General features: G+C 43.9%; 1 protein-coding gene across 2 annotated transcripts in view; it reads right to left on the reverse strand.

Moving 5' to 3' along the window:
- gatad2b (GATA zinc finger domain containing 2B) overlaps positions 1–14,476 on the reverse strand; it is a 51,030-nt gene extending 36,554 nt beyond the window's left edge. The window contains exon 1 of one of the 2 annotated variants that reach the window (XM_080787919.1): positions 14,256–14,476. The gene's annotated coding sequence lies outside the window, so the exon portion shown is untranslated. The remainder of the gene's footprint in view (positions 1–14,255) is intronic. The other variant, XM_080787920.1, reaches the window with a different exon arrangement.
- Between the last annotated feature and the right edge of the window lie 1,895 nt (positions 14,477–16,371).

The following is a 16,371-nucleotide window of genomic DNA, read 5'->3' on the forward strand; positions in this document are numbered from 1 at the left end:
TTATAAATAAAAACTACTCTGGTGTGCCTCTATGTTATCAGATTTACAAAAATACACTTATCTCAGATTCTGGTCAAAACAAGCTATATTCAACGGCCCATAACTAAAGAACCGATGATCGCGTTTACAAAATGTATTTTCCGGGTGAAAATAAAGACGATCGTTCACCCCTCCAGAGTAGACAGCCTTTGCGAGTCGACTATATATGGTACAGTAAAAACATTGAAAACACTGGGGGTGGCGGAATAATTAATTAATACTGTAACCTGCCAATCAATGTGTTAATACAATATAACACATACAGTTGGTCAGAGGTGTCAATTCAGACAAAAATAGAGATGGTAAAAACATAAACATTTTGAAAATGTTCCTATAATGAACACCAGGTAGGAAGTTAGGAACGCCAGGTTGAAAGTAGTTAAGAAAACACATCTATTGCTAGTAGGGATGTACCGATCATTTCAGATATTTATATCTGTGATATCACACTTATGCCATATCACAATACAATATCCAAAATCACAGCGGAAGTTACGGAATCTCCGTGAATGAAACGAGTGTACGGCACTTCCGCCGATAGCGTCTCTGCCTGGTTGTGACCAGGCTTTTCTCTTCCCAGAGGAGATAGTCTGGGACCGAGGCTAGTCTAATATCATGATATCAATATAATATTGATACCAGGGATGTCGCCATCACATTTTTTTGCTCCTGATCCGATTCTGATCATTTGAAAATGATGTGATTGGCCCCAATTTCTGATCACATGATTGCATCGGGACAATATATATATACTTACATTTTATGTGACAGCATATGTGCTATATATTATATAGCACATATGCTGTCACATACAATGTAAATGGAGGGGTATGGATTCACTTACACGCCTATACGGTTGATGGGAGTGCCTCAGGGCTTCATACTAGTGGCCTTTGTTATTGTGGGGAAAGCATTTTCGGAAAATATCCGGTTCCATTAGCTCAATGGTAGAGAATATATGAACACTATCCAACGTGGAAACGATTATGATAATTATGTGAAACAATCGCGATTATCTTAAATAATTGTAATTAGACTATTATGGAATAATTGTGACAGGCCCAGAGACGATCTCAGATTATAACAGGCCCCTGCAATTTGGGGGTGTGGCCACGGCAGAGGCAGCTAAGCTCATTGGTTGATTCACTAATTGGAGGTAGGGTTTGTTCTGCCCGCGCAGCGCATCAGGCAGGCAGGCGGGCTTCTGGGAATAGGACCACTCATTTGCATACAGCCAGTTTCTGACACTAATGAGACCAATTAGGAGGATGGCGCCCATGGCAACAGACTTGTAATTGGTTGGCTGTGAGCAACAGAATGCAGGTTGTGTGTGTGGTGAGATGGTATCTGTGTGTGTGTGTGTGTGTGTGTGTGTTGTGAGAGAGAAATGGATGAGCACTGCTGTTCTGCTATTCTGGAAGCTGGAAGTGAAAGTGATATTTTTTTGTTCAAGCTTTTTAGTTTTTAGTTTTTTACGACTGGGAGGTCGGGGTACAATTCCCAGGTTGGGTCAAACCAAAGACTAGGCCTATAGACATTGGCCTCAATGCCTCCCTGCTTGGCACTCAGGGGTTGGCCTCAATGCCTCCCTGCTTGGCACTCAGGGGTTGGCCTCAATGCCTCCCTGCTTGGCACTCAGGGGTTGGATTGGACTCAATGCCCCCCTGCTTGGCACTCAGGGGTTGGACTCAATGCCTCCCTGCTTGGCACTCAGGGGTTGGCCTCAATGCCTCCCTGCTTGGCACTCAGGGGTTGGATTGGACTCAATGCCCCCCTGCTTGGCACTCAGGGGTTGGACTCAATGCCTCCCTGCTTGGCACTCAGGGGTTGGACTCAATGCCTCCCTGCTTGGCACTCAGGGGTTGGACTCAATGCCTCCCTGCTTGGCACTCAGGGGTTGGACTCAATGCCTCCCTGCTTGGCACTCAGGGGTTGGACTCAATGCCTCCCTGCTTGGCACTCAGGGGTTGGACTCAATGCCCCCCTGCTTGGCACTCAGGGGTTGGACTCAATGCCTCCCTGCTTGGCACTCAGGGGTTGGACTCAATGCCTCCCTGCTTGGCACTCAGGGGTTGGATTGGACTCAATGCCCCACTGCTTGGCACTCAGGGGTTGGACTCAATGCCTCCCTGCTTGGCACTCAGGGGTTGGATTGGACTCAATGCCTCCCTGCTTGGCACTGAGGGGTAGGATTGGACTCAATGCCTCCCTGCTTGGCACTCAGGGGTTGGATTGGACTCAATGCCCCCCTGCTTGGCACTGAGGGGTAGGATTGGGGTTAAGTATGAAATATACTAGCGTCATGTCCAAGAGTGTAGTTGTACATACATGTGACATACTAATGTCATGTCCAGGGGGTGTACTTATACATCACACTATAGAGTTATTTATTTAACATTTGCACTGAATGAACACAGACAGACAGACAGACAGACAGACAGACATCTCTGGTGTTCATTAAACAAGACAACAGCTCATTGTGGCCGTTGCCATGACAACTGGCCTGTCTATTTTTAAGTCGTGCCACTAATCAATTCCCGTTCTGCTGTCGCCCCGGGGCTGTGTGTGTGTGTGTGTGTGTTAGGGATGAGGGCATAAGGAATATGGGGGTGGGGCAGCGAGAGCAGGAAAAAAGAAAGGGTGAGGGTGTGTGTGTGTGTGTGTGTGTGTGTGTGTGTGTGTGTGTGTGTGTGTGTGTGTGTGTGTGTGTGTGTGTTAAAAGCCCAGAGTGAGACAGACAGACAGACAGACAGACAGACAGACAGACAGACAGACAGACAGACAGACAGACAGACAGACAGACAGACAGACAGACAGAATGGTGTAATCTCAATTAGCATGAAGAAATGCATAATTGTCATAATCATTGATGATGTAATTTGTCCATGCCCAATGGAATATTTGCACATGCTAATAAAAAGTATTTAAAATATGGCTTTGATGCTCATATTACCTTATAGGTAGTATTAAGTAGTTGTTTTCTTAGCACATGCATATCAAGCCCCATCTCAAATGCACATGCATTTCCCAGCCCTCAGAGCGGCTGGGAAATGTTGAAGCTACCCCAACTGGCCAAAGCTGGAACTGCATGATTCATGGATTGAAAAACAAAAACAAAATCACAGTATGTAGTATGGGTATATTGGGTACATTAACATTTTAACGAAGTACAGGTCAATACAAAAACTAAAGACTAGTTTACATCAGGGTCCTCCATTTTCAATTCATCAGGCGGGTGAAGTACATGCACATTCTATTGGCACTTTGGAAAATCCTATAGGATTGTCCAAAGTTCCAATAGAATTCTATACATTTATATTGGAATCATATAGGACTTTTTTTTGACTATAAGGAATGGTCAATGCCTGTGTGCAAATTCGGATCAATTTCTCCAGCCAGTGAGGAGCAGAAGGGTAGGACAGACAGACATATCTTAGTCGAGACACAGTGTCGCGGTGTCTCTCTCCTCATTGTTGGTTTCACAGATGAAAACACAGACCAACCAACTGTTTGTCAGCGCAGGATTAAACACAGCAGTAAATCAATGTGCCGGAGTCTATTCCAGACAGTACATGCAGTACAATGCTGGAGTCTACTGTACAGTCCGGTACAATGCAGCCAACACTCTCTCTACCTCTTCCACACACTGTATACCAGTTACTTGAGTACCATACGTAAAGGACAACCTTTTTTCATCAGCTTGCAGAGCTGATCAATGGTCAGACTTTCTAGTCTAGTCACGTGGTCTAGTAGCGATGTAGTGGCGAGATTTTCATGATTTGTTGGCACCTAAGCCAATGGGAGACTAGCCCTATACAGCCAATGGGACACTAAGCCCCACGGCCAATGGGACACTAAGTCCACTCTCCTCCCCCCCACCGCACCATGACTAGAGACTGCAAACGATGTCTACTACAGACGTCAGCAAGCCACACTAAACACTAAACGATGTCTACTACAGACGTCAGGAAGCCACACTAAACACTAAACGATGTCTACTACAGACGTCAGGAAGCCACACTAAACACTAAACGATGTCTACTACAGACGTCAGGAAGCCACACTAAACACTAAACGATGTCTACTACAGACGTCAGGAAGCCACACTAAACACTAAACACTAAACGATGTCTACTACAGACGTCAGGAAGCCACACTAAACACTAAACGATGTCTACTACAGACGTCAGGAAGCCACACTAAACACTAAACACTAAACGATGTCTACTACAGACGTCAGGAAGCCACACTAAACACTAAACACTAAACGATGTCTACTACAGACGTCAGGAAGCCACACTAAACACTAAACACTAAACACTAAACGATGTCTACTACAGACGTCAGGAAGCCACACTAAACACTAAACGATGTCTACTACAGACGTCAGGAAGACACACCAAAGGTACAATATGCAAGAGAATGACTCAAGTAATTTCTTGTTTTTCCTGCTAAAATAGCCTAGCCAGTTTCAGGGGTCATGATTTTTGTCTCCTTCAAAATATCAGCACTGGGTGCTATTGGGTTAAATATTCTTGGTTAAATATTCTTGGCATAAAGTGAGTTAAGGGGCCACTTCACCCCTTTTTCAACCATATCTTATTTTAGTGATGTTTGGGAGACAAGAAACACTTTCCTGGGGTTTTTATGTGGGTAATTTGAGTTTTTATATATTTTAGTATTTCATTCATTCAAACCTTTATTTATTCTCGAGAGACATTGAGGTTTCCCTCATTTGCAGTGTCATCGAGATACAGTACAACATAATACAACATTTTCAAAGCAATAAACAAAAACAACAAAACAGCAACATTTCCCCATTTTGATCTAATACATTTGCAGACATTTGGGGGTAAGTCTGCAATCAAATATTTAAATTGACTGTATGTAACTAGAATTTCATGCCCGCTTCGCGAGCATTCATTCCAGATTACGTTGCCGCGCACTATGGGAAGAAGGAAATTGCCTGCAGGCTATTCCTATTCCTATAAGGTTCACCAGATATAAATCGCAGAGCTGAGTGATAAACTGCATGCATAGTTGGGTCTCAATGCTGGATTACTACAATGACCATAATGCTTTGCTGCACTCAACCCACCTTGTGGAGAGGGATAGAGCTGTCTTACTGAGAGAACATGTAGTCCAGGAAGGAAGTGAGAGTCTGTGAGACCAGTGTCCATGACATCACTGGCACTTTGAAATAGGCTACTAAAATATCTAAAAACACGTATTACACACATACAAACCCCAGGAAAGCGTTTCTTGTCTCCCAAACAAAGTACGACAAAGTAGGGCATTAACATTAAGACTTGAGGCTGATTCTACAAATGCCTTCTATAAATCAGTAGTTCTGAAACTGTTTTGTGCCAGAGACCTCAGCCTAATCTTAGATGTATTGTTCAGTGTTGTTAATAATACATTTCTCTCTCAAGAACAGATTCTGATCTGCTCTACTGAATGTGTCAGCTCACCCATGTATCTGTTTTTACACCGTTTCAGTGGTTACCTACCTTATCACCTAACACTGGAGTATGAATATAGGCTCAAAAGGGGAGAAGTCAAACCAACTTCCTATTTTTACACAAAAAGGAGGGCACTGGTGCCCCCATATTTGTAACCAAATGGGTTCCCAGATTGAAGACCCACAGACGAGAAGATTTGTGTTAAATCAAATCCAAAATTTCAACATGTGAGCTGTGTTCTTGAAATATGGACATACAAAGGTTTCACAACAACGTACTGGCTGACAATGGCATTAAAGTGTAATTTCAGTGGTCTATTAAACAGGCAGAAATGTGACGGTATGTTTGTGCCTTTGTGTCGCTCAGACGCCACAGCCACACACCATGTCACTCCTATAAATTAGCCTCATGTTCCTTTAAAAAAAAAAAAAAAAAAAAGACAGAGCCACAATTTGCTTTTTTTTTACCCAGGGTACAGAGCAGTCAAAACGTACGCAGCAAAGAGAGCCAGTCTAAGCCGGTTTGTAACCTCAGGGTATGGAATTATCTCTTAATATGTAGCCGTTAGTGGTAAGAAAAAAAAAGAAGAAAAAAACGTCACACCATAGACAGAGAGAGAGAGGGGGGGGGTGGGGGAGGGGCGATTGAGGAGCCCCTGTGCTTTTCAGGCGCAGAAAAGAGGGAAAATATACGACTTGTGAGGCGCTGTTTTTTTTTAAACCTGGCACCTTGACAAAAAAAAGGGCTCAGTGCGGAACTTCAGACCACAGGGTGGGGCGTAGTGCACGTTGTTTAAACATTGAAAAGGAAAAAGAAGAAAGAAAGAAAGAAAGAAAGAAGAAAAGAATGAAAGAAGGAAAAGAAGTAAAGAAGGAAAGAAAGAAGGGAGGGGGTGTTGGAACTTGAGACATGAATTAAAAGACTATAAGAGAGAGGAGATGTGAAAACAGGGCTTGAATGTTGGCACAACAAGGTAAAGGAAAGGTACTCCATGGCTGACTTTAACCACGCTGCATGCACCGTTTTATATACACGACGATCTACAGGCAGCTTGTAGATCTTCACCACGTTGCAAATTGTATTATACCTCTCAGCGTGTATACCACATAAGGCGGCGAGTCCCGGGTTCGATGCCCGAGCCTACTGGACCTTTGTTGGACACAGCAGAACTCATCTCACTCATACCCATAATTCAGATTGATCGCAATATGATCTCCTGTAAATTACTTTCTGCATCAGGTACTCCTGTGTGTCTGTCGGTCAAATCAAGATGACACGCACGCACGCACACACGCGCACACACACACACGCACACACACACACACACACACACACACACACACACACACACACACACACACACACTGTGTGTGTGTGTCAATTTCCACTATAGGTTGTTGAATAGAACAGGGCGCCACTTTTTTTCTGTCGCCCTATTACGGTACTTTGAATGGTGTCCTCAAGCTACAAAGTTATAAAATATGTCGGTCATTTGGTGCGCTCTTATTTCACTCTACACAAATTGATTCTGCAAAAATAGCAGATCTACATCTCACAATGTGCTGCAACGCAACACATCGTGAGCTTGTAGATCGACTGTTTTCGGCGAACGTTCCACCCAGAACAGGGACAAAAGTGGCATTTTAGGGTTTATTTGATTATCGCGATGATATCGTTAATCCAAAAAGAAATTGCCACAGTAATCGTGACATGTAATTTTCATAACACACACACACACACACACACACACACACACAAATAATTGACTAATTGGATTGTGCACGCGCGCGTGGGAACGACTGCACTAATTGACTAATCAAAGTCAAATGCACATGTGTGATTCTATTAGCTAGAATTAGCTGGGTTATCCCTGAACAATGTCTCAAGGAGAGGTTTGTCTGTTAGCCTGAGGTTAGCCCAGTCTACACACTCCCTGACCACTGTGGGAGTCAACACAATTCAAGATGGACGACGCCTGTGGTCAAACTACAAGCGTACTACAAAATAAAAGCACTTACTGCACCTTAACCACATCAAGGACCCCAAATTGTATTTGACTGCAGACCCCCTTGAAGGGCTTTGAGCAACTAGTTGACTATTCAAATTCAAATATTACACTTACACCACCTTTAAAGATTCGGCAACTCGCAACACACTAAAATCAGTAAGACATGCAGCACAGACACAGACAGACTTGGGAACTCCTTCATCCCAAGTGCCATCAGACTATACAATGATGTTGGCTCCGGGTAGAAGACAGAGTTAAACAGTTGAAAGTGGGATTGACATTCAAAATTGTAAATGGGCTTCTCAATGTCCTCATTACCACTAATTACCTACAAAGAAGTGACACCAACAGCCACAATACTAGAGACGGAACAACGAGCAGGTACTGCACGTATAAAAAAAACATGGGTAGATTCTCCTTCTACACTAGTCTACAGCTCTGCCACCCTAGCGTGAAATGCCCGCCCCTGACCCCTTCCCTCAAAATTTGCAGATCACTGTCATCTTATTTTTTTCTTTTTTCCTTAAAAAAATGTATCCCACAATTTTGCAACCCATTTTGCAACCCAGTGTCAATGATCTAATGTACACTTCCTCTGCCAACCTGGGCGGGCAGCGGACTGACCTCATGCTCCCTTCTATGCATGAGGAGTCCAAGCTGCTTCTTTTCACCTGACAGGGGGGAGTTTCCCCAGGCGGACGTAGCGCATGGAAGGAACACGTTATTCCGACCAGTTCCTTTCCCCTCCATCAGGCGCCCCGGCTGGCCAGGGGGAGGTAGTTTAGAGACCAGGATTACTGCATGTTTTTTGTGAGGTTACCTACCCTAGGGTACATGGGGAGAACAAACTCCACACAGAAAGGCCCTTTCACCAACCCCCGCCTCGGGTATGGGCACTGGTGATGCGGAGATCACTGTCGTCCTTTAAAACAGGCCTAAAAATCCACCTTTCAGCAAGCCTAAGGGAGTTATGTATTTATTTATTTTGTGTTTATGAATTGATTGCATAGGGGCTAAATGGAAACAAGACCGCAAGTGTATTGACTGTTTTCCATTTCTGTCTAACCAGTAAGATGCCTGAGGGCGAGAAGCGACGGAGGACGCGTTCACGCATCCGCCTGGGTAACAGCAGACTGCTGGGCGAGTGCTGGCGCTTTGGAATGGGGGGTCAGATCAACATATCCGCCTGGGTGACAGCAGACTGCTGGGCGAGCGCTGGCGCTTTGGAATGGGGGGTCAGATCAACATATCTGTCTGGGTGACAGCAGACTGCTGGGTGAGCGCTGGTGCTTTGGAATGGGGGTTCAGATCAACATATCCGCCTGGGTGACAGCAGACTGCTGGGCGAGCGCTGGTGCTTTGGAATGGGGGGTCAGATCAACATATCTGTCTGGGTGACAGCAGACTGCTGGGTGAGCGCTGGTGCATTGGCATGGGGGGTCAGATCAACATATGGAATTAATACTGCACTGGCCATTGTTCATGAGTTGATGTATGATGATGTATAATGATAAGAGCGCCCCTCACTTCACATGAGGCACAATTTGAGGCACAATTGGCTTAGCATGTAGGCGCATGCCTGACAGCGTGTCACAGGTTCGAGTCCCGATGACCTTTGCTGCGTGTCATTCCCAGTCTATCTTTCCATGTTTCCTGTCTCTCTCCACTACATCCTATCAATAAAGGCAGAAAAGCCCCAAAAATATCTTTCAAAAAAAGTATTGCACTGGAGGTGAACAAAACAAATTTCCTTCGGGATTAATAAAGTATCCATCCATCCAGATGGATCACTGTACCGGGCAGCCAACCAATCAGATTTCAAGGCTGATTGTCATGTGATGTCACCCTGCCAATCACGTTGCGCTCACATGCGTTCCTGCTACATGCTTCCTCCTCTGATGTCTGTGAAATGTTTGAGGGGGGAGGGTGTCTGTAATTAAACTTCACAGGGAGCCATTCATGCAGTCTGACACACACACACACACACACACACACACACACACGGTAAATGGTGCATTTATATAGAGCTTTTATCCAAAACGCTTTGCATATATTGTGCATTACATTCACCTATTCACACACACACACATACATTCATACACCAATGGCGGAGGAAACCATGTAAGCCACCGACCTGCACATTGGGTGCATTAGGGGTTCAGAGTCTTGCTCAAGGACACTTCAACACTAACTCTGGGGAGCCCAGGATCGAACTGGGAACCTTACGGTTCCCATATCCGGCCACTCTACCCCTGAGCCACTGCCGCCCTCAAGCCAGATTCCATAATCTCTGAATGCTACATACTGTTGCGTCTAGAAGTGAACGCTGATGGCAGAAGCTGTGTGTGTGTGTGTGTGTGTGTGTGTGTGTGTGTGTGTGTGTGTGTGTGTGTGTGTGTGTGTGTGTGTGTGTGTGTGTGTGTGTGTGTGTGTGTGTGAATTGTGGGTGGCAGTAAATTAGTTAAGTCGGTCAGAGGTTTGAAATTCCGGTTTCGATATATTTTCAGGTAATTGTCAAGCAACCAGTGCTGTAGAATGGTGCTAATAGAACTTGATTGTCACGTAACCAGAAAACTATTCCACAATCTCAGAATGCAACATATAGTTTGGAACTACAACTCCGAAAAGCCAAGAAAGGAAGCCGTTTTCCGTTACGAAAATACATTTTAAAATATCTTTACATTTTATTTTAGAATTTCCATTCCTGATATTCCAGCGATATTTAGGCTTTGATTATTTTTATTAGGACACATTTGTGCCACTGCAAAAAGACGAAAAGGAAGCAGGGTGGAGGCGTCACATCCGATTTATCCCCAGATCATTGTCAAAGCTCCCGTTGCCCCAGACTGTATGACGGAAGCTTTTGAACAATGTGGGAGGAGCACGAGACTACTAAAACTGTGAATATGTTTCCTCGTTGCATCTTTGATTTGAGTCCCATTATGAGAGCTCAACCAATTGTTTATTTCTGAATTCTACACAAATTAATGAATGTCAATTAAATTAATGTCATGTAAATCAATTAGCAGCGTGCGTTCAGGTACACACCCACCACCCCCACTACTTGGGTGGACTCTCAAATTAATCTTTCTAATTGAGAGCTAATTACACATTAACATAGGCCTACTTCTCCATTTCCTATCAAACACAAACACAAACAAATACCAAATAGCACTTCTCTCTTCATTTCAAATGACACACAGCCATTTATGTGATTATGCAACAGTTTTCCACTGACTACACTTTGAAAATGATAACCATAACAGTGAAATACACACATCTACTCTACTCGCACTTTAATATGACACCTATAACTACGGTGACTTAAATGTATTTCAGGCCAAGGACACACACACACACACACACACACACACACACACACACACACACACCACTACATATTGTATATAAATTAATTTCTTTCATAGCTTCATAGACATTTTTGGCAGCACTGTCATCAGTGTTGTGTAAGTTGATGTTTTGTATGTTTCGTTATCTTTTGTATTCAAGTGTTGGATTCATGTTTAACCACTTCAACGCTCAATATTTAACCCATTCTGGGCAGGAACCCCTTTTGGTGTTTTAAGCATGTTATACTTTAGCTATTTTAGAAAAATCGTGAAAATGTGGCGCAAATCTTTGAATGTATTCACAGTGAACGTTTTAACTCAAGTCTTTGCTTCTGGGGAGGTCCCTGGAACTACATATTTTCAGATGGGGGTCGGTGGCCAATTACATATATTTTTGGGAGTGAAATAGTTTGAGAAAGACTGACATGGGTTTTTCAGAAAACTATCTAAATGGGTTAATACATTTGTCCATTGGCTCTGTATATACGCCTCCACCTTTACGCAAGCTCAACTCCTTTAGAGTGAGCAAGCATATCATGGAAACAGTCTATAAGAAACTGAGGAAATCTTGACTTTTAACGTGGCAAATTTGGCAATGTGGTATATGGCAATCTTAATGTAAAAGAAAGAAGCAAACTGCAGCAAATAGTGAACCTAGCCTCTAAAATCATTGGGAAGAGACAGAAACAATTAAGTTGTATCTACAAGGAAGTTCTTAGAAAAAAAGCTGTCAAGATAGCAAATGACCCCTCTCATCCACTCTGCAGGGAGTTCGAACTACTTCCCTCTGGTAGACGGTACAAAGTATCAAAAGTTAACATCTTTAAAAAAATCCTTCATTCCTAATGCCATTAAGGCACTAAACTATGCCATGTCTAGATTTGTTTTCAATGTATTTGACACTGTTGTCCTGCATTTTTGCCATGAAGATAATTGTGTAAGTGTTGTTGCTGTTGCCGGGTACAGTCAGATGTTAAGGCTAAAAGGATAACATAAAAAAGAGCTGCACTTTGCAGCTATTTTTGTGGTCCTACAGCCAAAGGTTATGCTAAAAGGATAATACAAAAAGCCCCTGCAATAGCATGTGGGATTTAAACGCTAGCACAACACTGCTGTGCTGTCAATCATGCTAGGACTTCTTTAACCCATTCTGACCGGGCACCCATTTTGGTGTTAGCATCATGTTATGCTTTACCTATTGAAAAATAGCAGATCTACAAGCTCATATCGCGCCACCGAGTGGCGCGATACGAGCTTGTAGGTCTGCTATTTTTGAAAAATTCGAAGAACGACTGACATTTTTAGAATCTGATCTCAGGTCAGAATGGGTTCATCAGACCAGTGTGTGTCCAGTGGAAACCTTGTATGAATCTGATCTCAGGTCAGAATGGGTTAAAAAAAAGCACTTAACCCATTTTCAACCTTATCTTCGTATAATTGGTCCTCACGAATGCTCATTATAATATGGCGGAACCATATGCGGTCTACTCACTCTGTGTCTCGCAGGAGTTCAGAACCAATGACATCATTTGGTAGGCACGTTTAGTCATTTCAAACAAGATTTCAAATTACAAATCCAGAACACTTCAGCATGCTTGCTTTCCAGGAACAGAAAGGCTGTAGTTTAAATTGGCTTGGAATCCCCATCGATGATGTGATGGTAGGCACTATAGGCAAGTTTCTGAACAACACACAGATAGAAATGGTGCAATTTTATTAATGAGCATTAGTGAGGACCAATTCTATGAAGATAAGGTTGAAAATGTGTGAAGTGCTCCTTCAATATTATATAGTGGTTCTTCATTAAAGTGCAGAAATTCTGTGTGTTTCTAGATCCAATTCTGTTCGAACTGTTACTATGCCTATACAAAGTCATTCATGAAACCAGATAGAAACACTTGAATGTGAATATTCAGAACTACTATACTACCACTACTAGTACTACTATGAATAATAACAACAACTCAAGTAAGTATTTGGTTTTGGTCTGGCTGGGTCTATGAAGTGATAGTAATGCATGCTAAATGCATGATAAATGATCTATGCATGTCTGTCTGTTTGCAGCAGGCAACCAGCAATAATGAGGCAGTAAAAAAAAAATCAACGCAGACATCCACAAATCCATTATCAGCAAATCTACTCCCCGCTAGAAAGCTTGTGTGTGTGTGTGTGTGTGTGTGTGTGTGTGTGTGTGTGTGTGTGTGTGTGTGTGTGTGTGTGTGTGTGTGTGTGGGCAGCCATTTACAGTACAAGTTGAGAGAGAGAGAGTCAGTCCTGTCTTACGTAAATGGCTGATGCATTTTCACATTTTTTCCTCTTTTTTTCTAATTGCTCTGCGAGCACACACACACACACACACACACACACACACACACACACAACTATAGTTGACAAGGAATCCCCCAGGGCTATGCACTAGTATAACCCCAAATTATTTCCCTCAATCCCTTACATCCAGAGAAACAAAAGCAAAATAAATAAATATAGGTAATCTACATTAAAGCTCAGCAAATATGTTCACACCAGAATATCTTATAAAAATGATAAAACATAATAATAAACGATCTGCCAAACGTTTGCAATATACTGGCAAAGTCTGGCATTATGTATTGCGCGCGCACGCACGCAGTGAGTGTGCGTGTGCGTGTGTGCGATGTCTGGGTCTCGGCAGAGCCTCTCTAGAGACAACCGGATGAAACAATGAAAACGCGGATTTTTTAGGCACATACATCGCTACAATGTTTCCACACACACACACGCCGTTAACCAAAAACATCCACGCCGACAATAAGCACAAGACGCGCCGGCGGCGCCGCTATACACACCCGCAATAAAAAGCAACAACAACTCCCGCACCGTTCACTTCCAATCATCACACTCGAGACCTTTTTATGATTATGATAAATGGAGAGTGAAGCTTGGGTTCATGCACGGACGGATGGAATGGAACGGGAAGGCAGCTATCTACCGATGGCTGCTTTTCTTTACCAAATCACTTGTGACCAGAGAGGGTCTATTCTATTGTTTGGCAATAACCACTTGAACCCCAGCATTCTTATTTCGGGGGTGGGGGGGGTCATAATAGCCCAAAAATAAGCCGATACAAGCTGTATATCGGTTATATTTTGGGGGCGAAGACATTTGGTGTAGAGGGAAAAGAGCGGTTCAAACACAGCGCCAACTCGGTTCCGGACGGGTTGACTGACTGACTAAAGTCTGGAGTGTTCATCAGCGGGTGGATCAGCAAACTAAAAGCCGACAAACGTCTCCCCCAGTCAGCCCACACTCCCACACAGAGCAGCCCCTGAACTGAAGGCTACGGTACGCCGCTCAGATCAGCTCACCCACTCCGCTATAAAAGGCCTCGCCGGTCGCTGTCTGATCCCCGGGACTCACCTGTCTCGCCTTTCCCCCGCGGTGCGCTCCGCTCCGGGCTCCGGCTTCACCGTGCGTCCGCTGTGCTGTGCACGCAGTGTAGTGCTGCTTATACTGGGGGTTCGGTCCGCTGTGCTGCTCTGTCCCCGCACGGCACCGTGCAGCGGGCAACACAAAGGCGCTGATTGGTGGAGTGGGGCCACGGCGCCCGCCCGCGCGTGCGTGCGTTCATCGGATCGGACCCCCCCCCCTCCCCCGGTGTGTGTGTGTGTGTGGGGGGGGGGGCGCAGACAGTACGGGTTATTAGACACTCGGCGTGTGTGCGTGCGCGCGCGTGTGTCGGGGACGCGCCCCTATGAAGGTGTACTGTAGATAGACTACTAGTACTACACACTACAGTCTGTGTCTGGAGGAGCGGGTTGGTGGGTGGGGGCCGGCACAAAATGACGGGACATCATTTTGGAGCTAAACGGCAGCAGTGTAAACTGTAACCAACATACATTTAGGCCTACTCGAGTGTAACTTGTAGCCTACATTTTGGAGTAAGAACTATATATATATATATTATATATATATATATATATATATATATATATATATATATATATATATATATATATATATATAAAATTGAGAGACCAGTCAAATCTAGAAAAATGGGGCAAGGAACGTCCGGTTTCGGGCCACAGGCGGGGGGGGGGGGGGGTAGGGGGGTTCCAAACGGTAAGGGACGAGGCCGGGTAAAGCGGGCGGGCGGCCCCGGTTGAAAAAAAAAAAATACACTTGTGTGAACTGAGCAGCGCAGTGTGTGTATGTGTGATCCCAATGTGACCCCAATTAGCTGTCTGCTCAGTGTGAATGACCCCAATGATCTGCAGGGGTCAATAGGTCATGCTACAAACCATTCCGTGCTAAAAAAAAACCTAGACAGACCGGGGTGCATACATTTGTTAGACATAGTCTACTAATTAACAGTCCGACAGGTACAACACCGTCGCTCCCGACATGCGCTGCTGGTGACAACTAACCCGTGCTGCGGGTTAAAACTCACCTGTGGCTCCCGATATACGCAGCAGATTAAAACTAACCTGTGGCAACCCATGGCTCCCGATATGCGTGGCAGGTTACAACTAACCCGTGGCAGGTTAAAAATAACCTGTGGCTTCCTGTGATGTTAGGTTTAGGGTTGGGTTTTGGGTAGTGTATTATAGACTCAATGCCTATAGGAGTACTTCGTCGGACCAAACGCATGCACACAGACAGACCCACACACAAAGCCCTTTATTGTGAGTGCTTAGCACCGCTCAAAAACAAACAAACAAGAATGACTATAATTGCCAGGTGCAAGTGCAACAAGCTCTTGTAGTGCCCGTTTTCATTTGTTTCCTGGAACGCTATACCAACAGAACAGCCGTTAAGAAATGCAAAGCCCTAGACTCCTTCAAAACCGCTCTCAAAGAGCACTTAAAGGCGGCTGCAATTCGAAGTGCCCCCCCCCCCCCCCCCCCCTATATTTCTTTACTGTACACATTTTATTTTTATTGTGGATATGATGATTTCTTTTTTTGCATAGTGTATATTTGTACTTATTTCTTGAAATGTTCTGATGGATTGAAAATGGAGGACCCTTATGTAAACAAGTCTTAGTAATTTTCTGGTTTTTATCTCTTAGCAGATTTTGTATTGACCTGTAGGCTACTATCCTTGAACTAGAATTCTGCAAACTGTTCAATCAACAATCAATCAATCCATAATTTATAAATTATGGATAAAGGGTCAGGACAGATGAGACTTGGGGAGGGGTCAGGATAAATTGTCAGTATGGACATGGTTCTTGTCTCAACTCTCTTCAGGATACATAAGTGGTAGATCCATGTCATTTATGGTTTGACAATACATTTTTATGAAAATCATACTTTGACATAGGCCATTACTATATCTCTGCTGTCTGGAGGAAACCTCATAAATCCAAAATGTTCATTTTTCAGGAAATGAAAAATATAAATTTTTCAGTGTTAAAATGGTTCCGTTATCTCCATTGTATAGCTCAGATGTAAGAAAGGTTCAAATATATATCCGGCACTTTACCCAGACTCACTCCCACATTTCCCATGATCCCACCCCAATCTCTAATTGA

The sequence above is a fragment of the Protomyctophum bolini genome, assembly GCF_963924005.1.
Source record: "Protomyctophum bolini genome assembly, chromosome: 17".
Taxonomy (NCBI): Eukaryota; Metazoa; Chordata; class Actinopteri; order Myctophiformes; family Myctophidae; genus Protomyctophum; species Protomyctophum bolini.